The 25,558-nt window shown below is 39.0% G+C and overlaps 12 non-coding genes across 12 annotated transcripts; 7 read left to right on the forward strand and 5 right to left on the reverse strand.

The window, feature by feature from the left end:
* The first annotated feature begins 2,350 nt into the window (after positions 1–2,350).
* Trnap-cgg (transfer RNA proline (anticodon CGG)) lies at positions 2,351–2,422 on the forward strand. Its single transcript has one exon. It is a non-coding gene; the product is annotated as a tRNA-Pro (tRNA).
* Positions 2,423–9,817: 7,395 nt separating this feature from the next.
* Trnan-guu (transfer RNA asparagine (anticodon GUU)) lies at positions 9,818–9,897 on the forward strand. The gene is given in 2 exon segments: positions 9,818–9,855; positions 9,862–9,897. It is a non-coding gene; the product is annotated as a tRNA-Asn (tRNA).
* Positions 9,898–11,562: 1,665 nt separating this feature from the next.
* Trnai-gau (transfer RNA isoleucine (anticodon GAU)) lies at positions 11,563–11,635 on the forward strand. The gene has a single exon. It is a non-coding gene; the product is annotated as a tRNA-Ile (tRNA).
* A 669-nt stretch (positions 11,636–12,304) lies between these two features.
* On the forward strand, positions 12,305–12,378 carry Trnan-guu (transfer RNA asparagine (anticodon GUU)). Its single transcript has one exon. It is a non-coding gene; the product is annotated as a tRNA-Asn (tRNA).
* Positions 12,379–14,783: 2,405 nt separating this feature from the next.
* Trnap-agg (transfer RNA proline (anticodon AGG)) lies at positions 14,784–14,855 on the reverse strand. The gene has a single exon. It is a non-coding gene; the product is annotated as a tRNA-Pro (tRNA).
* A 243-nt stretch (positions 14,856–15,098) lies between these two features.
* Trnan-guu (transfer RNA asparagine (anticodon GUU)) lies at positions 15,099–15,172 on the forward strand. The gene has a single exon. It is a non-coding gene; the product is annotated as a tRNA-Asn (tRNA).
* A 777-nt stretch (positions 15,173–15,949) lies between these two features.
* Positions 15,950–16,022, forward strand: Trnav-uac (transfer RNA valine (anticodon UAC)). The gene has a single exon. It is a non-coding gene; the product is annotated as a tRNA-Val (tRNA).
* Positions 16,023–18,668: 2,646 nt separating this feature from the next.
* Trnap-ugg (transfer RNA proline (anticodon UGG)) lies at positions 18,669–18,740 on the reverse strand. The gene has a single exon. It is a non-coding gene; the product is annotated as a tRNA-Pro (tRNA).
* Positions 18,741–19,710: 970 nt separating this feature from the next.
* On the forward strand, positions 19,711–19,784 carry Trnat-ugu (transfer RNA threonine (anticodon UGU)). Its single transcript has one exon. It is a non-coding gene; the product is annotated as a tRNA-Thr (tRNA).
* Positions 19,785–23,732: 3,948 nt separating this feature from the next.
* Positions 23,733–23,805, reverse strand: Trnaa-ugc (transfer RNA alanine (anticodon UGC)). The gene has a single exon. It is a non-coding gene; the product is annotated as a tRNA-Ala (tRNA).
* A 318-nt stretch (positions 23,806–24,123) lies between these two features.
* On the reverse strand, positions 24,124–24,196 carry Trnav-uac (transfer RNA valine (anticodon UAC)). Its single transcript has one exon. It is a non-coding gene; the product is annotated as a tRNA-Val (tRNA).
* A 596-nt stretch (positions 24,197–24,792) lies between these two features.
* Trnan-guu (transfer RNA asparagine (anticodon GUU)) lies at positions 24,793–24,866 on the reverse strand. Its single transcript has one exon. It is a non-coding gene; the product is annotated as a tRNA-Asn (tRNA).
* Positions 24,867–25,558: the final 692 nt, after the last annotated feature.

The following is a 25,558-nucleotide window of genomic DNA, read 5'->3' on the forward strand; positions in this document are numbered from 1 at the left end:
GGATGGGATGCTAGTCCATCTTAGTTATCCGCCCCCACCCACCCCATTTGAGCTGTGAAAGGCATAAATGAATGGATTTACCTCAGAACTTATAAAAAGCAGCAATAGCCCAAACGCCCGCATGGTTTGGCTTACCAACCGAAAATAGCGAAGGGCAGTAACAACACTGGCAGGTAAAACACACGCCCCGAAAAGAGGAGTTGTTTTCGTTGTCGCATGAGTTCTTTTTCTGGGATATTGCTATCAGGTGTAACCGCACTTATGTGATTGAGCGATTTAACAAGTTTACTGTAGCAAAAGCTGATAACGAGAAAACGAAGAGTGAAAATAAAAATTATGTAGAAGATAATGTGAGTTAACTCTGCGTTCCGACTGTACGTCTGTCGGCAAGCTGCTGTCTTGAACTTGTAGTTTGTGTACACAAACAATGGTGTGTTTAAGGCAACGGACGCCATCCATGTGCCAATAATCGCGTATCGAACCGTTTCTCTCGTAAGCTGCAGCATCCGTAGAGATCTTACTACTGCGTTATAACGTTTTATTGCTAGGATTGTAAGCGTGAATACCGAGACAACCGTAGCAGTCAGAGGAACGTTGAAGCCGACAAAGAGCATACAGAGAACAGTTCCAACAGCTCCATCTGGAAGGACCCTAATCATTGGGATGAGGCGAAAACCACAAAACAGGAGACTTGTAACATCGGCAGCCGCTAGATTTGCCAAAAAATAATTCTGAGCGGTTTGAAGCGACTGAGTTCTCTTGATTATTAACAGGACTGAAATATTTCCAACGATTCCAACTCCGATAACTACTGACGCTGACAAACAAATCAATAACTTGTCGATCGTAAAATAAAGTTTTCCATTTGGGGCTTTCTTTACCAACTCCACTATTGTCCCGTTCGTTGTAGAATTCCCTGAAATGTTTAAAGACATTCTCTTTCTCAGATTCGTTACTTGGTAGCGATTGAAGATCTGTTGAACGTTGAAGTTTGTGCCAAAGCAAATGGCTTGTAACAAATTAAAGTAAGCCTTCCTGAAAGATGTCATAAAAACAATCAACCTTTAATGCAAAGGGGTAATTAATTTTGTTGTCTATAAATGACAGCAAACGCAATTTAAAAATATCGAATCGTTCTTCCGAGAATGAAATTGATTAACAATGAAATCTTGTGAAACTTTTTAATCCAGCTCGGTAGTTGGTACAGCGATGGCAGTTTTTATATTAATTTTGCTTTTTCCAGAGAGAGGAAATTAATTGAAAATGCGCCGATCGTAATCACTTAGTATTTTTTTCATAGCGCGAAAGATTAAAACAAACAGCATTTAATCCACGTGTGGGAAACAGTTTTGTGTTCAGACTGCCATCTGCTGCTTCATATATGAAGGGTAAATGTAATTACTGACTGATGTTACAGAACGCCATTGATTTGAAAATAGTGTAAGGTTCAGCTTACTATTATATGCTGTTCTTAACAAATTTATACCGAGTTTTAGGTCTTTTAGGTTCAGTTCCTATTTGATGATGATGGACAGAAAGTAAAGCTATTTTATTATTTTAATCATGCAGACGCTTTAATTCACTAAGGTTATGTTCCGCTAGAATCACGATTTTAATTTTTTTGCTATGTAGGTGAAAGCCAAACACCACACAGGTCCGACTGAGGTTCTCCCAAAGGTGATACTTTTTAATTGCATAATCTGGAGAATCCGGGTATCGATCCCGGTACCTCCCCCATGCTAAGCGGACGCTCTACCATTTGAGCTAATTCCCCAGAAGCTCTCGATGCCAAATTGCCAAGCGGTTTCTCAATGTCACTGTACCCAATCTTTCGTATTACAGCTCAAGCTAATTAAGACAGCAACGAAAATAAAGAGCGTGGTGCTGATAACGCCAAGGTCGTGAGTTCGACCCTCACACGGACCATCTTCTTGCTTAAGTAAGCCAGCTGAGATAACACTATCTACTGATTTGTCTCTGATTTCTGTTTTTAAACAGAAGTAAACTCACCGACCTATTTTGCGCTTAGAACAGAAAATTCTACGGTTAAATAGTAGTACTGTTGAATTTGATTGGTTAGAAATTACAGATTCAGAAACTTATATGCTATATAATATATGAAACATGTTTCGTACGGTAGCGTAAAAATCCCAATAATTCCGGCCCATGCAGTACCTGGCTTTTCCTTTTTTTGTTTTTAGTTGCACGTTGCTTTGATTAAAAAAGAAAGAAAGAAGAAACAACAAAATATGGCGACACAATTCATAAGTTGATCCAGAAAATCTCACACTTTAACTTTTTTGATGTTACTCTACGTGAAGGTAGTAACGTAGTGTCTATTTATTGTTCTGGCCTGTTGGTCTAGTGGTATGATTCTCGCTTCGGGTGCGAGAGGTCCCCGGTTCGACTCCCGGATAGGCCCCATGTTTAATATTTTGTCAAAATATTTTACAAGTCGTAACAGCATCGATTTCTTTGGCTTTTTTATCACTGGCTTATTGCATGTGAAGAACTGAACGAACGAGCGAAAGAAGAAAAGCGAAGAAAGTAAGCGAAAAATATACTTCATTCTTACGCAAAAGCTAGGGCTTGCGTTGAACTGTGAAACTCTCCCTTTGATTTGTTTACCATATACAAAGCCTTCTTTGAACGTTTTTTTAAATAAATATCTGCTGCCCTGGAAATGTCTTTTTTAAATGAGCAACGAAACATTTCCCGCGCAAAGAAAGCAAAAAGAGAAACACAAATTTGGCTTGCTATTGTTTGCATTGAGTTCTTATCAAAACAGAAAAGGGAGTTTTTAAACTGCTTTTAAAGAAAGCAGTATAAAAATGATAATAGAGATGTCGTTGGTTGTCCTATTATTGAAGCAAAAAGCTGCACATGGTTAAGCCAGGTTTTCACTAGCAACACAAGCACAAGCGCAAGTACGAACGCAAGCATCAGGGATGACCCAAGTAAAAACGAAATTCAATGCAAACACAACCACAAGGAAAATCATTTGAACTTTCCGCCATTTTGAAAAACATTTTAGGCGTGAGGTGATCTGGATCCAGTGTTTTCATTGGGCAAACATAACCACGTGTAGATAATATCCTTGGCTTGTGCTTGCCCTTGTGCATATGCCTGCGTCACGGCCGTTGTGACGGTGAAATAAGAATTATTGTGTTTCCACTTGTGCTTGCACTTGTACTTGCGTCGCTAACTTGAACGAAAACCAGGCTTTACTGCACGTGTGACTCTCTTGCCACCCTGTTTCCACAGCAGGAATTAAAGGATTGAAAATTAACTGAAGGCAACGATAGATTTGCTAAGAATCTAGAATTACTGAATAAATAATCCTTACTTATTAAACACGATGCAATTTAAACTATAATCTTGTGGGTTCATGTCCATGTCGCGATAAGAAAACCCATCTAAAAGTTATCCAAAAAAGATCCAGTGTGGGGAACAAGATGGCGACTGGTACCTTTACCAATAATTCTTAGCGTCAAAATCCCTAAGAAACGCTCATGAAAAACGCGCCTAATGCTTTAAACCTGTAGCGTACACAATTAATGTACTACAGCGACAAATATTGCAAAGATATGATTCTGTCTCGTCATCACTTAGTGCAGGGATCGCATGAGATTGCGTAATCCAGTCCCAGAAATCAATGCGAATCCTTTCCCGTTCGGCGGTGGACGTGTTTCTGAAAACTCCACAGTTTTCACAGTTTTTCTGGCTTTCTTAATAGAAAGTCAGGGTCATTTCAGATTTTTATCATCAAATATCTTTAAAACCACACCATGCCGCAACCGGCCGTGGTTTTAAACGCGAACACAGCAGAATTGCTGTCGCTCAACTCAGATGTAACTTCGCTGAACTCACCGAGTTCGTCAACTGGTTCTATACAGGCCTCTACACAGAACGATACACAAACAACTAAACCAAAGGTAAAATCATCTTCTAGTGGTAAGGCCGATACAAAAAAGGGGCCAACGGCAACTAATACCGGTAAAACTACCGCCAAAGCCCCAGTTAAGCGTACTTCATCTACAAAGACAGGCGCCGAACACCAGCATCAAGTCATTCAAGGTTTGAACGAACTTAAAGACCTCCAACAACAGTCTCTCGATTCGATGAATCACATGATTTCATCGGTAGCATCTGCAGTGCAAGTTATCACTCAGTCTAAGACATCTCGTAAGAGAAAAAGAGACGAAATGAGCGACTCGGAGTCCACGGATGTTGAAGACTCCGCTCATGGGGAAATGGCGGGGAATCCGCTTGATATTTCCACCGAGGTCAACGACCTCTTACAACAAGCTGAGACTTCTAAGCAATCCAAGACCTCGAAAACTGACGAGGATGAAGTTCTTGGCGAGCTCTCTAAACTGTATGAATCAGAAGGAACAGTAAGTGAGCCGATAAATGCTAAATTAGCTTCGCTTGTTGACAAGATTGTCAAAACAAGCTTATCTGAAGAGAAAACGAAAGAAAAGCACGAGAAATACAACAGGCCACAGAACTGTGAGAACTTGATCAATACAAGAGTCAATCCAGAAATCTGGAGCAAGATTAGATCAAATACCCGTTCTCGAGATCTCAGAATGCAGAAACTTGAAACAAGTCTCAACAAGAGCATGATCCCGATTATCAAAATCGTAGATAAAATGTTAGAGTTGAAGTCTAACTCCAAACCTGCATCTGAGACCGATGTGTCTGCTTTTCTTCAGCTTTCGCTTGATTCTCTTGCCCTTCTTGGACACTCAATAAATGAGGTCAATCTCAAGAGGCGTGAGCTAATTAAACCTGAGTTGAATGATCAATTCAAGCAACTCTGTAGCTCCCAAACGCCAGTTACAAAACTGCTATTTGGTGACGATTTACCAAAATCTGTGAAGGAAATCTCGGAAACCAATAAAGTTGGTGTAAAGGTTTCATCAAAGCAGTCGAACCATTTTCCTAAGCATCAAAAAAGATCAAACTCTTCACCCTATCTGAGGCCTTTTTTATGGAAATCCCAAGGATCGGGGAGGAGATCGATTCCGGACCCCAAAAGGAAAGGGAAATCCGAACAACAGCATTAGAGCACCTAAATTGTCAGGTGAGTCTTGATATTGCTGATCATGAAAATAGCTCATTATCTGTACCATATGTTGCAGGTAGACTGAAACAATTTCAAACTACGTGGCAAAGTATAACTTCAGACAATTTTTTACTAAATGCCATAAAAGGAGTCAAAATTGGGTTGGCTAATAATCCAGAACAGTCACTCCCAGAGGATACTGTTTTAATGAAACTGAGGTCAAAATTATTGACATGACAATAGACAAATTTCTAGAAACAGAAGTCATTGAGAAAACAAAACATTCTGAAGGAGAATACATCTCCAACATTTTTGTTCGGCCTAAGAAGGATGGCTCATACCGCCTAATTCTTAATCTGAAGCATCTGAATCAATTTGTAGAATACCATCACTTTAAGATGGAAAACCTTAAAAGTGCTATCACTTTAATGAGTCCAAACTGTTACATGGCCACTATTGATTTAAAAGATGCTTACTATTCTGTGTCAATAGACAAAGACAATAGGAAATACCTCAGATTTACATGGAATAATCAGTTGTTTCAGTTTACCTGTCTTCCAAATGGCTTGAGTAGTGCTCCCAGAATTTTCACAAAACTGATGAAGCCAGTATATTCTACTTTGCGTTGCAAAGGCTTCGAAAATGTGGGATATATAGATGATACATACCTCAAAGGGAGAACCTTTCATGACTGTGAGGTGAATGTAACTAACACAGTCAAATTGTTCAGAGACTGTCTGACCTTAAACATGGCAAAGTCAGTACTTATTCCTACTCAGTGTATTACCTTTTTGGGTTTTGTATTGAATTCAAACGAGATGACTGTCTCATTAACACCAACAAAGGCTATATAGCTTCAATCGAAAGCAGTTGAACTGCTCAACACCCCTTCTCCGACAATAAGAGCTGTCTCAGAGGTTATAGGCCTTATGGTTGCCAGTTTTCCTGGTGTAATGTATGGACCTCTTTATTATAGACAGTTGGAAATAGAGAAAGTGGCAGCTCTTAAACTAAGCAGGGGGAATTTTGAAGCAACCATGAACCTTTCTGATATGGCAAAATCTGATCTTCATTGGTGGATTGAAAATATTACCACCACATCCAACCAGACCACTCATGGTAATCCCAACTCACAGTTTATTCTGATGCCTCCCTGACTGGTTGGGGGGAGTTCTTAATGACCTATCTACTGGGGGACAGTGTTCTGAGGATGAGTCAAAAAATCATATTAATTACCTTGAGATTTTAGCATGCTTTCTTACCCTGAAAGCATTCTGCTCAGATTTACAGAATTCTCATGTCAAAGCAATGCTTGATAACACAACTGCTATAGCATACATCAATAGCATGGGAGGTGGAAAGTCTCAATGCAATCAAATTACCCGGGATCTGTGGGTTTGGTGTTCAACACATAACATATGGCTAACTGCAGTACACATCCCCGGGAAACAAAATGTTTTAGCAGATAAAGAGTCAAGGGAAAAGCACTCTGACATAGAATGGAAACTGAATACACAGTTGTTTGAAGATGTAACAGCACATTGGGGTACCCCCTCAATAGACCTTTTTGCCTCCAGATTAAACTATCAGTTAAAGCCCTTTGTCTCTTGGAGACCTGACCCAGAGGCAATGGCTATTGATGCTTTTTCTATTAATTGGAAAGAAAACATCTATGCTTTTCTTCCTTTTGCTTTGATTAACAGAGTACTTCAGAAAGTCGAACAGGACCAGAGCCAGGGCATCATTATTATACCACTGTGGACAACTCAAGTTTGGTTTCCCAGGTTACTCCACATGTTGATAGACTATCCAATTACTCTTCCAAAAGGTCCAAGGACACTGTCACTCCCATCCAATCAAGAGAGACTACATCCTCTCCACAAAAAAATTACCCTCCTGGCATGCAAATTATCAGGAATTCCCTCACATCAAGAGGCATTTCGGAAAAAGCTGCCAAAGTCATTCTCCAATCCTGGAGAGGGAGTACACAAAAACAGTATTCTGTATACCTCAATAAATGGATGGTGTTTTGCAGCTCAAGGGGCATTGATCCATACAAAGCAACTTCAGCACAAGCGTTAGATTTTATGACTGATTTATTTGAACAGGGCCTAGGTTACAGTGCCATGAACACAGTTAGGTCTACTTTATCACAGGTTCTATACAGTCCTAGTGGTGTTGCATTTGGAGAACTTCCAATTGTTAAACAGTTTTTAAAGGCTATTTTTCAACAAAAACCTGCATTACCTAGGTACACTGTCACTTGGGACCCAAGTATCTTGTTAAATTAGTTAAAGAGTTTGTCTCCTGTTAAAGAGTTATCGTTGAAAATGTTGACGTACAAGACTGTTGCTTTATTGGTCATCCTTTCAGCTCAGAGATGTCAAACCCTTCATTTCTTGGACATTCGTAACATGGTATTGACTGACAAAATTGTCAAGTTCTCGATTGGTGATAAACTAAAGCAGACCAAACCTGGAAAACATGTCCATATGAATTGGAGTTTCCTGTATACCCAACAGATACTTGTCTTTGTATTGTTGTTGTTAAAGAATACATAGAACGCACTAAATCTCTACGAGGAAATATTACAAGTTTCTTCATTACTTATGTTAAACCTTACAAAGCAGCGAGTAAAGATACTATCTCTAGGTGGATCAAGGCCACCTTAGGACAGGCTGGTATTGACTTAACTCATTTTAAACCCCACAGCATCAGGTCTTCGTCAACCAGTGCAGCAGCAAAAGCTAAGGTTCCTTTGGACACCGAACTGCCGGTTAGTCAGGACATTGCACGTTTGCAACGTATTATAAGAAACCAATTCACAAAAGTGGGGAACTAGCAACTGCTCTCTTGAATAGCCAGTAATCATTTCTTGGAATAAAGATTTTCTTGTTGTGTTTTGCAACTCTTGTTTGTCTTTGTGCTCACAAATACTGGCTCTCAACATCTCATGGGATCCCTGCACTAAGTGATGACGAGATAGAATTGAGAATTAAACGAGACTTACTTGTAAGTTGAAGTTTGATGGTAATTCTATCGAGTCATCACGAGGTGTAAGGGATCACATGCCCGCCCTAATTTAGATTGACCCACCCTAACATATACTTTTCAGTATTTGTTCACCTCTTTGAAAGTTGACTTCTGGGACTGAATTACGCAATCTCGTGTGATCCCTTACACCTCGTGATGACTCGATAGAATTGCCATCAAACGTCAACTTACAGGTAAGTCTCGTTTAATTCTCAGTTTTATGCCTACTTTGATAATCCATGTACGCAATGCATTGTGGTAAAATGTAAAGCCGCCATTTTTTCCCACTGTGGATTTTGGCCCGCTGTGACAGACGCCATGACAACTTCTGTCGAAGAAGCCGTACTTAGGTCCCGCCACTAGTGAGCCAGCTCTTCTTAAAGCTTTAAGAAAATAATAATCGCATTCAATAAATTTATTTTTAATGAAAATCTGCTTAACATTGAGAGTATGGTGCATTCACGGTTTACTACTGAAAATTTCAATGCACGTTTTAAGCTATAACAATGAAAAACAACTATCCAATGACAAAATTGAGAATCCGAATAACAGTCAATACTGATGATGAGTAATACAGTAATTTTGTGCAGGAAGTTATGGCACACTACCTGCTTTTTATGAGTAGATAAATGAGGAAGAAAGAACTGCAAACAGAAAAGACAACAAGACAAAAACAAAAATGTTAACATGGGTAGCAAAAATCTTGAATTTGGAGAATCCGGGTATCGATCCCGGTACTTCCCGCATACGAAGCGGGCGCTCTACCATTTGAGCTAGTCCCCCATTGTATAGATGCCTTAGCTATTACGAGGCTGTAGTGAAAAACGGGTTACCAGTTTTCGTCAGGTTTTACCGAAAATGAAAACGGAGATTTAAATACACCAGATTAACTAATTTAGAACAATAAAATAGACTTACTGCTATTTGTAAAATTTTGAAGAAAATAACTTGCCATATAATATTAAAAAATCAGTGTTGATCTGAACTTTGTCCAGTCTTTTGAAGTAAAATAATATTATATGGAGAATCTGGGCATCGATCCCGGTACCTCCCGCATGCAAAGCGGGCGCTCTACCATTCGAGCTAATCCCCCGGTTGTTACATGAAATCAGAGTCTTGGATAAAACAAATTACTAGTTTTGGAGGAATATTTGGACATTTTTGAGGATATTTGGTACAAGCTATTGTCATAATATTACAACAGAAAAATAACTGCTAAATAATTTAACTGATGCAGCGAAGTCTGCTATTATATTTTAACATCATTCAATTAGGATTAATTTACTTGTCAAGCTTACTATTACTTGAGTATCATTACTCTTAAAATACAAGGTGCCATAAAACAGTTCATGAAGAAATCGAGACATGCAATGATAAAAAAGCAACTACAGAAGTCAAATAAAGAAACGAAAAAGAGTTTTCCGGGCTCGAACCGGCGACCTTCCGCACCATAAGCGAGAGTCATGCCACTAGACCAACAGGCCAAACGTGGCTGAGAAAGGTCTTAACCTACTTCTCTCTATTGAACTGGTACTATAACACCAGTTATTTGTTGGCTTATTGGCTAAGACAGTTACTATCCAACTTCCCTGGTTTTTCGCTTTTCATGTCTTTCGAGCAAGATACAATAATGTGGCAGAAACCTTACGCAAGTTAAAATTTCATCCACACAATTCAATTTGATAAAAATCGTACAGAACTCCCTCCATGGAAGTCTCCGTGGCGCAATCGGCTAGCGCGTTCGGCTGTTAATTATAACCGAAAGGTTGGTGGTTCAAGCCCACCCGGGGACGATTCTTTCTGTTTTGATAATTGTTTTCTATATAGTTAGCGTCAAGAGTCCATCCCGTTAGCGTAATTTTTAGTTGTAGGTCATGTTAGTAGGTCTTAGTAGGTCTTCTCAAACAAACAGCCACTGCGCGGATGTGATGTGAATAAACCGTTATTATCGCGATCGTTATCATTACTGGTTTTTTGACGGTTGAAGCAAATTTGGCTGTAATTTTTAAAATCGTGGATACGCGAAGAGTAGAAACGTGTTTCTTGCGGGGACTCCGATATGCAAATGTGTCACTCACTCACTCAGGTGTAGACACTGTTCGTAATTAGTCGGCCCGAACGAGAACGCCCGAGGCCGACGCAATGTTGGAATAGTAACCGAGCCCGACGCCATATTGGAATAGTAACCGTGCAGTCAGCGCGATCCTCGCTATCGTGTGTGCGCGGTTACTACTCAAAGGATGTATCGTACCAGCCCGAATTGACGATTTTGTAGCTTTTACACGACCATTAATGTTAGGTGTTTCGCTAAATTGAAGTTGAGTTGACTTCGAATGTTCGAATTATTACTATGGCCTACTTGAGCGCTGAATTTCATGAACATTTGACTCGTCCAGGCGTTCAAAATGACCAATTGCGAATAAATGACCATTATAATATAGATAGGACCCTGCGCACGCTCTGATTGGTCAAAAACCCATGTTTTATCAGAGTATAAAGTGCTTTTAAAACATTACTTAAATGTAAATAGACGCCCTGGATTGCATTTGTCGCGTTAGTTTAACGACATTTCTTTGGTCGACTTCAGTCTCGTTTGATGAATTTATATTTCTTTCTTCTTTCATTGCTGTAAGAGTAGTTCGCTCCAAAGTGGGGGACTGGGGGTGTGGACGGATAACTACGATGGACTAGCATCCCATCCATGGAAAAGAAAAATACTCTCAGTTGTTTAATACAACGAAGGCTGGGATTAGATCTGCAGTGTGTGGGCTAGCAAGGCCCGGGTGTGGCCATTTAACCTTTCCTTACCATTCCGTGCCAAAGGAGGGCGTCAATTTCAGTTCCAAAAGATGAAATTAAACCTTTAACTGCCAGGTTACAATAAAGAAAGTCGCAAAGGAAAGAGTAATTCTTCAAAGAATCTTTGTGTTATCTGTGTTATAGAGCAGTTTTGAGAAAGGTTGCGTTACGAAAGCGTAAAACAGTACCGCGCGACAAATATACCGAAAGGTGCTCTAACTATTGAAAGGTGCTATAACTATTGAAAAACCAATGTTTGAGGCATGACCTGGTAACTAGTTTTAAGTTTTTTCCAAAAAATTTACTTAGAATTTCATTTTAGAAAAACATAATTAATAAAATTAATATGTTGCTTTTCATTCTAGTTCCTTGTTATTTAGAACACAAGCTACTGATATTCACGAGACATTATTGGAAAGTATACAAGAAACAACTGCCAATAAATAATTTCGGGATAACTATATTTCAACAAAAATGTCCTCATCATTTGAGAAAGCACGTTAACAATATATACATACATCTTAAAGAATAAAACCAAATCAGTTTGAACAAGGCCAATGAGCGGGTGCTGTTCCTCATCAGGTCAAACTTTTGACAACGGCGGTTCTTGTTCAAAGGCAGTAGTACTTAATAAAAAACGGCACGAGGATGATGTGTCTGGTCCGTTAGCTCAGTCGGTAGAGCGTGGTGCTGATAACGCCAAGGTCGTGAGTTCGACCCTCACACGGACCAACTTTTCCTTTTAAGTAAACCAGCTGGAAAATACTATTTTAAGATTTCTAACTGACTGTACTCTGATTTCTCTTTTCCTGTATTTTTTTTTTCATTAGTCTATTCCTCCTAATCGATTTAAAACAAGAGGTCTAGATCAAAATTACTTTAGATTAATATTTCCCTAGAAGTCGTTGGAAATGTTTCCCGGCCAACAGAAACAGTTGGTTAAGTGATATTTTAATCTAGGGTTTCATGGTAGTCAGTTGGAATTGTCTGCAAAAAAAGGAGGAAGGTGTTCCGTTGTTTCATATGGCCGTTGTGACGTCACAAAAACCATCGTAATATTGCCTGCTTCGTTATTATGTTGTGTTCATTGACAAAAGAGTATTACAAAGGGCCTGTCCGGGAGTCGAACCGGCACCTCTCACAATGCACCCACTAGACCAACAGGCCAAACATGGTTGAACGTCATTTGACAAAGGTCTAAATCTACTTCTCTCTGTCGAACTGGTTCTATAACACCTGTTTTGTGTTGTCTCATTGGCCAAGACAGTTACTACCCAACTCCCCCGGTTTTTTGCTTTTCATGTCTTTCGAGCAAGATACAATAATGTAACAGAAACCTTACGCAAGTTAGAATTTCTTCCAAAAAATTTGATGAAAATTGTTCAAAATGTTTTCATGGAAGTCTCCGTGGCGCAATCGGTTAGCGCATTCGGCTGTTAACCGAAAGGTTGGTGGTTCAAGCCCACCCGGGCACGGTTCTTTTTGTTTTGATAATTATTTTCTATATAGTTAGCGTCAGGATTCCATCCATCCATCCTGTTAGCGTAATTTTTAGTTGTATTGCATGTAAGTAGGTCTATTCAGACAAACAGCCACTGCGCGGGTGTGATGTGAATAAACCGTTATTATCGTGATGGTTATCATTATTGGTTTTTTGACGGTTGAAGCAAATTTGGCTGTAATATTTTATAAAAGGGTACAAATTTGCCCGTATTTGAGTAATCCAATTAGTCCTATAATTTGTGCATTTATTATGAATTCTTTAATCTTTGACTGTTTGCCTAATTAAGGTAATTACATCACCACACCGCTGCGCGCTTTAATCACCCGCTCCCATAACTAAAAGTTGAAGGACTTGAACATAAGCGTATCTTTTTGTGGTGTATTAAAACGTTCATTTCTAAACAGCATAAATTTCCCATAGTCATTCGTTTAGTTCTTGATTAAGGATATCTGAGACATTTGACGGCTAATATTGGCTTGCTCATTTGACGGTTGACGGTTAACTCCACTGAGATCCTCTGCCTAACGCTAAAACAAGGATAGCATCGTCTTTGAAAACCTTCAATATTGAACATCGTGAAAAGTAGGCAAATGTTCAACTGTTTGCTGTACTTCGTAGACTTATTTTTTCTGCCTTCCTGATCAAAAAACTAGAAACTACGAGTTCCTGATTAACACACCACTGAGCAATACAGCTTTCAGTCGTAACAGCTTTCCGTAGTGTAGTGGTTATCACGTCCGCTTTACACGCTCGCCGGTTCGAGCCAGGCCGGAAACACATGATTGTTTTTTCTACGACACTAAATCTTGCTACCAACTCTAGCCAGCTCTTACAAAATTTTGAGTCAGCGAAAACAAAACAAAAAGAAAAAAACGAAAGGTGTTGACGTAACTGAGCTTATTTAATTTTTTATCCTTCAGCAACTTCATATAAATAAATAACGCTATCGAGCTATGATCTTAACAAAGCTTATGTTGCTGATTGTTAGTGGATTGGTAGCCAGAAATGTATGAGTTTCAGCTGGAGAAACCAAAAGTCTCTCTGCGATAAAATGACGGTTGAATGCAATTTCTGTGTTAAATGAAAGCTTTCAAATGACCCAAGGACAAAAACCATCGCTTTAAACTTTTCCGTTCATTTTGTTTTGCTCCAAGGTAATTTAAATGGAATAACTAATCAATTTCTTTTTTACGCTTTGCTAATAAGATCTGGCGAAAAATAAGACGATGACATCGACCACTTCATGATCGCATCAGTCCAAACAATCCATAACCTTAACCCCTAATATATAGATTTAGGCCAGCCTAAAAGCGTAGCTCCTGGGTCGGGTTGTTCAAAGCCCGATTAAGCTAACCCAGAAAAAGGTAGAATTTTGATTTAAGTTTTGTAACTTTGTAGTGAGGTTTCTGTATATTGTTTGGCCTTCTGTTTTGAGTTTTAATAATTACCATATACACAAAACAAAACAGCAAAATACATTTGGATAGAAGAAAAAGTTATAATTCGATTAGCTTTTAATCCTGGGTTAGCGTAAACCGGCTTCTGAACAATCCTGCCCTGTTTCCAACAAGCTAACCCAATATGAGCCCGCGATCCAATCGAAACCAGCACTTGGTCAGCGGTCAACTTCAAAAAACACGTGACCTCGAGGAGCCCGCGATATGGTCACGTGATACTGGTCAGCGGATACCTTGCTTTGACATGTGTCAATTGATTATAACATGGATGTCCAATATCAAGGAAGTACACGGTAGACCAAGGCTACATGTCTCTGTCAACCTATTATTTGGAGTATGACCGCCATGTTGGGCAACTTCGCCGTCGCCGTCGTCGTCGTCGTGCGTACGCGCCCACGAGCAATACCGCTAGCCATGATAACCATGAGAAAATCAACTCATGGGTTTCCTTTTCTTTCCTATATGAGTATGGGGCTCCGCTTGGCGGCCCCTCGGGCTGCCGGAGCTCCGCTGTTATTGTATAGCCTGATGTGAACATCTTTGAGGGTGTAGAGTATTTTGGCAGGTTGCTTAAACATTTCGCCGGTATCAGGAGAGCAAGGTAATTCCTCTCAAACTATTTTTAGTAGCCAGTTCTCCCGCGGATAATGTTAGCGCTGACGCGCGTTGCGTTGATGTTTTCTTGGAGGATGAAAATGCACGTATTAAAACCGCTTGGGATTCTCTTGGGCTGTGTCTAAAATTCGCTTTAAATTGATCAGCGGATTCACGAAAAGTCTCACAGGAAGCGAAGGAGAGAGGGAAAGAACGAGTGAATGTCTCATCCATACCTACAATTTGGAAAATACTAGTTTGCTAAAAAATTATTGTTATGATTATTTTAATTATTATTATTTATTTATTTTTAGAAAAACAATTTGGGCCTGTCCGGGAGTCGAACCCGGGGCCTCTCGCACCCTAAGCGAGAATCATGCCACTAGACCAACAGGCCAAACGTGGTTAAGGATTTATTTGATAAAGGTCTTAACCTACTTCTCTCTATTGAACCGGCACTATATAACACCAGTTATTTGTTGGCTTATTGACTAAGACAGTTACTATGCAACTTCTCTGGTTTTTCGCTTTTCATGTCTTTCGAGCAAGATACAATAATTTAGCAGAAATCTTACGCAAGTTAAAATTTCATCCACAAAAATAAATTTGATGAAAATTTTTCAAAATTCTCTGAAAGTAAGTCTCCGTGGCGCAATCGGTTTGCGCGTTCTGCTGTTAACCGAAAGGTTGGTGGTTCAAGCCCACCCGGGGACGATTCTTTCTGTTTTGATAATTGTTTTCTATATAGTTAGCGTCAAGACTCCATCCTGTTAGCATAATTTGAAGTGGTATTACATGTTAGTAGGTCTTCTCAAACAAACAGCCACTGCGCGGATGTGATGTGAATAAACTGTTATTATTGTGATTGTTATCATTATTGGTTTTTTGACGGTTGAAGCAAATTTGGCTGTAATTTTTCATAAAAGAGTGCAAATTTGTCCATATTTAAATAATCCAATTAGTACTATAATTTGTGCATTCAATGTTACGCCCTTAGTTTTCAAATGTTTGTCTTATTACCTCTATTACCGCCACGCGCATTAATCGCCTGCTCCCGTGACTAGAAGTTAAACGACTTAAACATAAGCATACTTTTTGTGATATATTAAAACACTCCGTTATAAACAGCATACTTTGCCCATACTCAATCGTTTAGTTCTTAATTAAGGATATCTGAGACATTTGACGGCTAATATTGGCTCGCTCATGTGACGGTTGACGGTAAAAATATTGCGGTTTTGACGGTTGACGGTTAATGTCTTGGCCATTTGACGGTTAACCCCATTGAGATCCTCTGCCTAACGTTAAAAACAAGGCGGATAACGTTGTTTTTGAAAAACTTCAATATTGAGCATCGTGAGAAGTAGGCAGATGTTTAACTCTTTGCTGTACTTCCTAGACTGACTTTTTCTGTCTCCCTGATCAAAAAACTAGAAACTACCAGTTCCTGATTGGCACACCACTGAGTATGGCTGCTTTCATTGGTAACCGGTTTCCGTAGTGTAGTGGTTATCACGTCCGCTTTACACGTGGAAGGACGCCGGTTCGAGCCTGGCCAGAAACAACCTTTTTTAAACTCGTGGATACGCGAAGCGTAGAAACGTGTTTCTTGCGGGGACTGCGATACGCAAATGTGTCACTCGCTCACTCACTCACTCACTCAGGTGTAGACACTGCTCGTAATTAGTCCGCCCGAACGAGAGCACCATGTCGGAATAATAACCGCGCCCGACGGCGTATTGAAATAGTAACCGTGCAGTCAGTTAATATTAGGTGTTTCGCTAAATTGAAGTGGAGTTGACTTCGAATGTTCGAATTAGTACTATGACCAACTTGAAGGCTGAATTTCAGGAGCATTTGAGTCGTCCAGGCGTTCAAAATGACCAGATGTGCATTTGTTTGCTGGAAAGTGACCTGAAAAGCTAATGTGGTATGCTTTGATGAGAATGTGTCTTATTCCTCGACCATAATGAGCTTATATGAGCGAAACGAACAACTTTTAATGAACGAAACAGTTATTGAATACAAGAGAAACATCGGCACCATTGTATAATATTGTAATTTCATTCTTATAATTTAGTAACATCTAAACCAGCTAGCCGAAATATTGTTTTAACTCTACGACGTTGTGTCAGCCTTGCAGTAGTGACGTATTATCGTTTTACTTTTCAAGGTTGGCTGATTAGATCTGCTGTGAGATCCAACGTTCAATCAAGCAGGACCTTCGTTCACCGCTTTGCAGTTTAAACATTCAATAAGTTTTTCAGGCTGAGTTGTCCATGTTCAACCGGCATCGATTTAAGTTTAGATTAAAGCTGTGTTCTCTATACTTGTCTTGTTTATTTTAGTACACTGATCTGAACTCTAAGTGGGATGTGAAATGCACATAAACTTGGAAAGAAACTCCCAAATACTTGACTTTGATAAGCCTAAATGATGTTTACCCTGTCTTTTGTTTACACTTTTGCTTCCTGATTGAAAAGATAACAAAACGAAAGAAACCCCCTCGGAGCTTGTCCCCAATTATTAGTTAATACTAAATACATTGACACTTCAATAAAGCTGTTATTATTATTGTTGGAACACATATTTATGGTCGACAGATTTGTCGGATCAACACTGAAAACCGTTGCAAAAGAGTCTACTTATTTTGATTTATTTTACGTGCAATATATATAGAGACAAGCGGTTCCAACTTGGAAAAAAAGTGCTGTCTCATAAGAAACCTTACCTATAACCTTGAATGAAATGCAATGAAACGTTTGTGAGCTCCTACCACTTGAATACATGCCAATTTTTCTAGCAGGCAGATCAACATCAAGATCTAGGTTTGAGGGAAAGGGGGGAGGGGGGAAGAGTATTCTATGATTTGTTGGACAGGAGTGTCCTCTGTGACCCAAGAACCCTTAGTCTTTACCACTCCATGTTTTGTTGCAATTTTGCCACCCTAGCTATTCTGGACGTATGTCTTTGTGATATGTGTGCAAAACAAAGCCAACGAAAAAAGCCTACACTTTGTGAGTTAAGTGCGACCTTACATGGTACAAACCCGCCTTGTTTTAACAGCATTTAATAATACACCAGTAATTGCAAGTTCACCAATATGTTTCATCTCTAGATTACCTAATCCACGAGTTTGGCCATAGGTCTCCTTTGATTTTTTCAGTGAGACGATATCTTGCTACCCAACAGTAGCCAGCTCTTTGAAAATTTTGAGCCATGGCCAACAAACAAAAATAAACGGAAAGACATTGACGTCTAACTGAGCTTATTTAATTTTTTATCCTTCGGTAACTTCATATTAAGATCGATGCCTTAAATAACGCTACCGCGCTATGAACTTAAAAAAGCTTATGTTACTGATTGTTAGTGGATTGGTAGCAAGAAATGTACGAGTTTCAGTCGGAGAAACCAAACGTATATTCGCAATTAGTTGACGGTTGAATGCAATTTTTGTGTTAAATAACGCTTTTCATATCATCCAACGACTAAAACCATCGTTTTAAACTTTTCTGTTCAGTTGTTTTGTTCCAGGGTATTTTAAATGGAATAATTACGAACCAACTAATTTCTTTAATACGTTTTGCTGACAAGATTTGGCGAAAAGGAAAGATGGTGAAATCAAACCATTCCATTCCAAACAAACCATAACCTTAACCCAGATTATTGCATAGCGCCGATGTGAACATCTTTGAGGGTGTAGAGTAATTTAGCAGTTCGCTTAAACATTTCGCCGGGTATCAGGAGAGAATGAAGAGTGAGATAGTTAATCCCAAATATGTCTCAACATAATTCCTCTCAAACTATTTTTAGATATAGTATCCAGTTGTCCCGCACATAATGTTAGCACGCGCATTGCGTTGATGTTTTCTTGAATGATGAAAATGCACATGTCAAAACCGCTTGGGCAACCTTTGGGCTGTGACGAAAATTCTAACTTAAGACCGGTTACCTCCAAACTCTTCTGGGATTTACAATGGTTGGTGGACACACGAAAAGTCTAATAGGAAGCGAACGAGCGAGGGAAAGATCGAGTGAGTGTCCCATCCATACCTACAACTTGAAAAATACTTTGTTTTTCGAAGTTCAGATTTATGTAAATGTTGTTGCATCACATGTGTAAACTCATCTGAGAACAGTCGTAGGGCCCCAATGAAGAACACCGTTGATTATCATTATTTTAATTATTACTTGAAAAGAAAAACAATTTGGGCCTGTCCGGGAGTCGAACCCGGGACCTCTCGCACCCAAAACGAGAATCATGCCACTAGACCAACAGGCCAGACATACAGTATATGTTCAGACAAATGCTTTAATCTGCTACTCCCTTAACTCAGCTGGTGTTTTGATATATACCTGTTCTGTGTTGTGTTGTAGTTACCAGTCCAACTCCGCTGATTAACGGAGTTTTCCGCGTCATGTCAATAAAGCAATTCTGACTCAGCACTAACACGAGACATTCAATGGGAATAGTTTATTGAGGATGCGTCAGTCAGCTATCTGATGCAAATGTATTCCGTCTAATAAGAAAATCTATCTCCTTGCAAATTAAAACTGTTGGTTCTAACAATTAGAACCTGTGCTACGCCAAATACGAAAAACTACTAAAAGCGTACCCTTAAGTTATGGTTAAAAAATGTGTAGAAACGTACTCCTCAGAACCCCGAGGAAAGGGTACAAATCGATAAGCTAGAACATTTTACAAGACGCTGTTAAAACAAAGCTTAATAAAATTTTGGATAAACACGAAGACTGACCGATCAAGAATGACGTAAGTCTCCTGCCAAAAGGCAAAAAAGTCCTTAAACATCCCAGGACAACCCGCGAGCCTCTCCGTCATGCTCTCAGAATAGTAATCTCTGAGTAATTCGTCCCTCGATCGTCAGAAATAACATATTTCAAAAACGCAATTAAATTTGTTGCTTTCTCGGTACAAGCTACAAGATGAAAAAAGAAAAAAAAAAAAGAACATGCCCGTCTTGATTGACAGACGTCACAAAACCATGAATATCAACAAGCGAACGATTGCGATCAGTTGGTCAAATGTCTGAAAAAAATGAAACCAATTTTATCCCTTATCTGATCAGAATGCAAAAAAAAGCCAAGCAGTGAAACAGACATAGAAACACAATCATTACCCCCACATAAGGAAAAAAAAAACACACAGTTCTTAATTTTAACAATAATTCCATTATGAAGAGAACACAAATCTCTTTCCTTGCTACCAGATGTTTCTTTCTCAAATCCATGAAGTCGCCGTAGCTCAGTTGGTTAGAGCGCCTGTCTTGTAAACAGGAGGTCATGAGTTCAAATCCCATCGGTGCCTTAGAGGGGTCGAACGTTTTAATTCTCAATACTTTTTCATTACTTTTGCTCATCGAAGCTTCACATATTGTTTAACAGGGAATTTTTGTAAGGTTGTGTCATCCAATAATAGTTTTATATTTAAGGTCCACGAAGGGGTTGACTGAAAAAATTATATGACGGTACATTTAAAGTGCTACTATATATCATGAAATTCGCATCTTTCCTATCTAAGCCATTTTAAAACACAAAAAAGTAGACTGTACGAGAAGAAAACGCTGTTTACTATTTCAAAGATCTTTTTTCGTTCCAGAGATATTCAAGATTTTAAAATGCGCAAATATGCGGTGAGATTCTATTAGATGTGCTCCACAATATGAGCTAAACAGTTCTGTTACCATGGGAACATGCTAGGGTCCACACCTCCTCGATATTAAAAGCTTTTCTGGCCACCTTTGGCGTTCCATTTGATATTTGCCAGTGGTGCCTCATCTGCATGATCCAGCTAGCATATAAGTATGTTAGGTGGTGTTTGTGGCCTCGTTTAATGTTTTTCCAGCTGAAAATCACTAAAATATTTGAATCAGATTGGAGGGGAATGGAAAACAGTTAGTTGCCCTGGAAACAATGGTTCACTGGTTTCCGCTCCAAATTGACCAAGATAGCTTTATTTATATATCCGATATAATATTGAGCTGTCTTTCATTTGCATATTTTACACATTTTTCAAACTTAAATATCTCCGGAACTAATGCAGATATTTGCAAGCGGCAAACGGCGTTTTTAATATTTTGTGGAATTCCATGTGATTCACCCAAAAATTCAAGGAGTAAAATTTGATCATAGTACCACGTTAACGTGGTTTAGAAATACCTCGTTTTAAGATCACTAGAGGTTCACCGAGGTTTCCGTAGTGTAGTGACTATCACGTCCGCCTCACACGCGGTAGGTCCCGGGCTCGACTCCCGGAGAGGCCCTTTTTTAAATACTCTGAACACGACATCAAAACGAATAAACAAGCTACGATGGCTTATGCCATATGAAACAGTGAATTACCTTCCCCCAATAAAACAAATTTCTTTCATTTTTGTGCAAACAATTCTAACTGACCAAAATGAAGCCTCTTTATATTAGAATATGGCTAAATCAAGTGTTTCTGCAGGGGCACCCAACGACCGTTTTCTCTCGAGTGCTGTTAGGCGCTGTTTTAGGCTATCTGGAGTACTTTTAAAGCTCTGTAGGTTAATTTTAGGTTGCACTAAAAAAATGTTATCTGTTCGGATATTCTAGGGGAACTTGAGTATTCTCGAATTTATTAGGGCTTTTTTGTCCATTTCCCGAAAACCTTAGGTCTTATCGCCTTTCCGAAAATGATAGCTGACCTTTTTTCGGTACCCAAAACGACATTTTCAACAGTCCGAAAACAACAGACGTTAAATTTCTCATATCACGAAAGTTCGAGGTGCCAATTCTCTCAAGAAAATCAGAGGGGATTAAAGGCCTTCCGAACAGATAATTTACCGAAACCATCCGTTGGGTACCCCTGTTTCTGTTGGCATCCATATTTTTCAAACCGGTACTTTCCAGCCCCCCCCCCCCCGGGGGGGAGAATACTGCCATATATGGGCTATATAGGTGAGTGCCGCAGTAAAGGGTATGGTTTTCAAGCAGTTTACTCTAGCATGGTGTTCATAAATCAGAGCGTTTGGGTCTAGAATAGAGTATCATTTTTCACGAAACTGACCAGTTGGTTGAAGATTTTATCTACACTAAGGAAACCAGGAATTGCCACTCAAAAATATAAAAAAATGAAATCGGCAGGTTTAAACTTTTGCAACTCAGCCTCAACAGCGTCGATAGATGACTATCATAAAACACTACTGGATATTTTTAACTGGGGTCCCAGCGGAACATCTCCACCCAGAAATCCCTGAAGTACCCCCCTCCCCGGGTTCTCAGCTACATGTAGTAACATTATAGACAAAGGAAAATTTGATCTAGTCCTTTTGTTTTGTAGCGATCAAAAAAATATATAAAAACAGGTTTTTAATTGAAATAAGGTCAAGGATTAGGAAAAGAGAAATCAGGTAAATCAGATAAAAATCTTAACATAGTATTTTCCAGTTGATTTAGTTAAAAGAAATATTGGTCCGTGTGAGGGTCAAACTTACGACTTTGGGGTTATCAGCACCACGCTCTGCCGACTGAGCTAACGGACCAGACACATTAACCTCAGTGCCGTCTTTTATTATGTTATACTGCCTTTGTACAAGAAATTTACCATAAGTTGGGTCCGGTGAGATACAGCAAACGCTTAATGATGTCAGATTATTGTTTCTCTGAGATACTTTAATATCCTTAACAGATATTCAAATTTGCAAATTAAAATTTGTCAGATAGTTGTAGCTTTTCCGCAATAAAAATTCATTCCACACACTATATATAGCCTCAAGATCAAGTGTATAAAGATATCAATGGGGGTCTTTCATTGAACACTGCCGTGAGCAGCTTCATTGTATCAGAAACGAGCGAAAAAAAACAATGCTTGGTTTGAGTGAAAAGATCAAGTCAGGGTTATTTTCTTCCTCGCGCGCATTCCGAACTGTGTGTTTTGGCTCTCCGAAATAGGCTCACCGAAGCAAAAGTAAATGGTCTGCTACACAAATTTTTTAAACCATGAAAATTTATTTCAAACTTTTTAAAAACGGCCCTGCTTTGTTTTCCATCTAGTCCTTATCAAAAATGGAAAGGAAATTTTAATTTACTTTTAAAAAAAGTAGTATAAACATGTTAATAGAGTTGCGTTGGTTGTCCTATTAGCGAAGCAAAAAGCTGCGCAGGATGACAGCACGTGTGATTCTCTTCACACCCTGTTTCTATAGCAGAAATAAGAAGATTGAAAATTAACTGAAGACAACGATAGCTTTGCTAAGAATCTGCGATGAATGAATGAATATTACTTATTAAAAACAATGGAACTTAAGTTATAAGATTGTGGTTTCATGTCGATGTTGCGATAAGAAACCTATGTAAAAATTTCCCCAAAAATCCACTGTGGGGAACAAGATTGTGACCGGTGCATTTACTAATAATTCTTAGCGTCAATATCCGTAATAAACGCTCCTGAAAAATGCACAGAAAACTTTCTAAAGCTTTAAACCCAGCGTGCACAATGAATTTAATACAGTAACAAATGTTGCAAAGATATTAATTGATAATCCAGGTACGCCATGCATTCAGTGTGGCAAAATGTACAGCCGCCATTGTTTCCCACTGTGGATTTTGGCGTACTGTTAGAGACGCCACGACACCTTGTGTGCAAGAAGCCGCACTTAGGCTCCGCCACCAGTGAGCCAGCTCATCTTAAAGATTTAAGTAAATAACAATCGCATTCAATAAATATATTTTCAATGAAAATCTGCTTAACATCGAGAGTATGGTGCGTTCACGGTTTCCTACAGAAAATTTCAATGCACGTTTTAAATTCTAACTTGTGAGACAAATATTTAATGGCAAATTGATTAAAAAAAAAAAAAAAAATTGGAGAATCCGAATAACAGTCAATACTGATGATGAGTAATACAGTAATTTTGTTGCAGGAAGTTATGGCACTCTACCTGCGTTTTATGAGCAGATAGATGAGAAAAAAGAACTGCAAACAAAAAAGACAAAGACAAAAAAAAGTGTTATCATGGGTAGCAAACGCATGCGAAGCGTGCGCTCTACCATTTGGGCTAATTCCCCATTGTACAGATGCCTTAACTATTGCGAGGCTATTTTGATAAACTGCTCACCAGTTTTCGTCAAGTGTTACCGAAAATGAAAGAGGAGATTTAAATACACCACATTAAAGAATTTAGAGCATTTAAAAATACTTACTGCTATTTGTAAAATTTTGAAGAAAGTAACTTGCCAATTAAAAAGTCACTCTTGATCTAAAGTTTGTCTTTTGGAGTAAAATAATATTATATGGAGAATCCGGGCATCGATCCCGGTACCTCCCGCATGCAAAGCGGGCGCTCTACCATTTGAGCTAATCCCCCAATTGTTACATGAAAAAACAGAGTCTTAGATAAAATAAATTACTAGTTTTGGAAGAATTTTTGAACATTTTTGAGCATATATGGTACAAGCTATTGTCATAATTTTACAACAGAAAAATAACTACTTAATAACTTAACTGTCTGCTATTATACTTTAACATCTCTCAATTATGGTTAATTTACTGGTCAAAATTACTATTACTTGAGTATATTTTCACCCTCAAAATATAAGATGCCATAAAACAGTTCATAAAGAAATCGAGCATGCAATCATAATAACACTGCCGAAGTCAAAAAAAAAAAAAAAATTAAAAAAAATGTTTCCGGCCGGGCTCGAACCGGCCACCTTCCGCGTGTAAAGCGGACGTGATAACCACTACACTACGGAAACTAGATACGAATAGTTGCTGCTATTAACCGTCATATGACCAAAAAATTAACCGTCAAAACCGCAATATTTTTACCGTCAATCGTCAAATGAGCAAGCCAATATTAGCCGTCAAATGTGTTAGATATCCTTAATTTAGAACTGAACGATTGGCTAAGTCAAGTTATGCTGTTTAGAAACGAACGTTTTAATATATCACAAAAAAGATACACGTATGTTCAAGTCCTTTAGCTTCTAGTCACGGAGGCAGGCGATTAACGCGTGCGGCGGTAATAGAGGTGATATGATTATGTTAATTGGACAAACATTTGACTGAAGAATAAAGACCTCATATTTAATGCACAAATTACAGGACTAATTGGATTACTCAAATATGGGCGGATTTGTACCCTTTTATGAAAAATTACAGCCAAATTCACTTCAACCGTCAACGATCACGATCACGATAATAACGGTTTATTCACATCACTTCCGTGCAGTACCTGTTTATTTAAGAAGATCTACTTACATGTATTACAACTAAAAATTATGCAAACAGGATGGATGGATGGAATCCTGACTCTAACTATATAGAAAATAATTACGAAAACAAAAAGAACCGTCCCCGGGTGGACTTGAACCACCAACCTTTCGGTTAACAGCCCAATGCGCTAACCGATTGCGCCACGGAGACTTCCTTCGAACGATTTTGTACAATTTTCATCAAATTTATTTTTGTGGATGAAATTTTAACTTGTGTAAGGTTTCTGCTACCTTGTATCATGTTCGAAAGACATGAAAAGCGAAAACCCGGAAGATTTGGATAGTAAATATCTTGGCCAATGAGACAACACATAACAGGTGTTACAGTACCAGTTGAACAGAAAAAGGTAGTGTTCGTGAGCGGTAAAGGGAAACGGTACTCGGCCAAAACACTTCAAAATCGGTAAAACGGTAAACTCCAAATGGCGCAAAACTCTCTAAAAGGCACAACAACTGCTCACTGGAAACTGTCTAAAACTCTGTCAAAAAACATCCACGCAACTTAAATTCGTACGCGCAAAGAACGTACGCGTAACTTAAATTCAAAATGTTTTCCTTCGCGCGTCACGCCACTTCGGACCTGTCTTCTCAACATTTTTCCCCTCCCCACACTGGGAGGTAGTCTTAGTGTGTCTCTAAATAACTGACTATCAATTAATTCCAAGCGGAATCAGTTTCGTAATTGGTCTAAGGCATTCGCGTCCTCTTTCCTCTTTGAGGTTTTTATCTCTGGCATTTCGCTAGGTCTGTTCAGGACTGGCATCTTTGACCACTCACTGGAATCCTTTGTTAACCAGTCGGGGCTATTCCACCACAAGGAACACCCGGCTAAACCTGAAGGGG

Source organism: Orbicella franksi, chromosome 9, assembly GCF_964199315.1.
Source record: "Orbicella franksi chromosome 9, jaOrbFran1.1, whole genome shotgun sequence".
Lineage (NCBI taxonomy): Eukaryota > Metazoa > Cnidaria > Anthozoa > Scleractinia > Merulinidae > Orbicella > Orbicella franksi.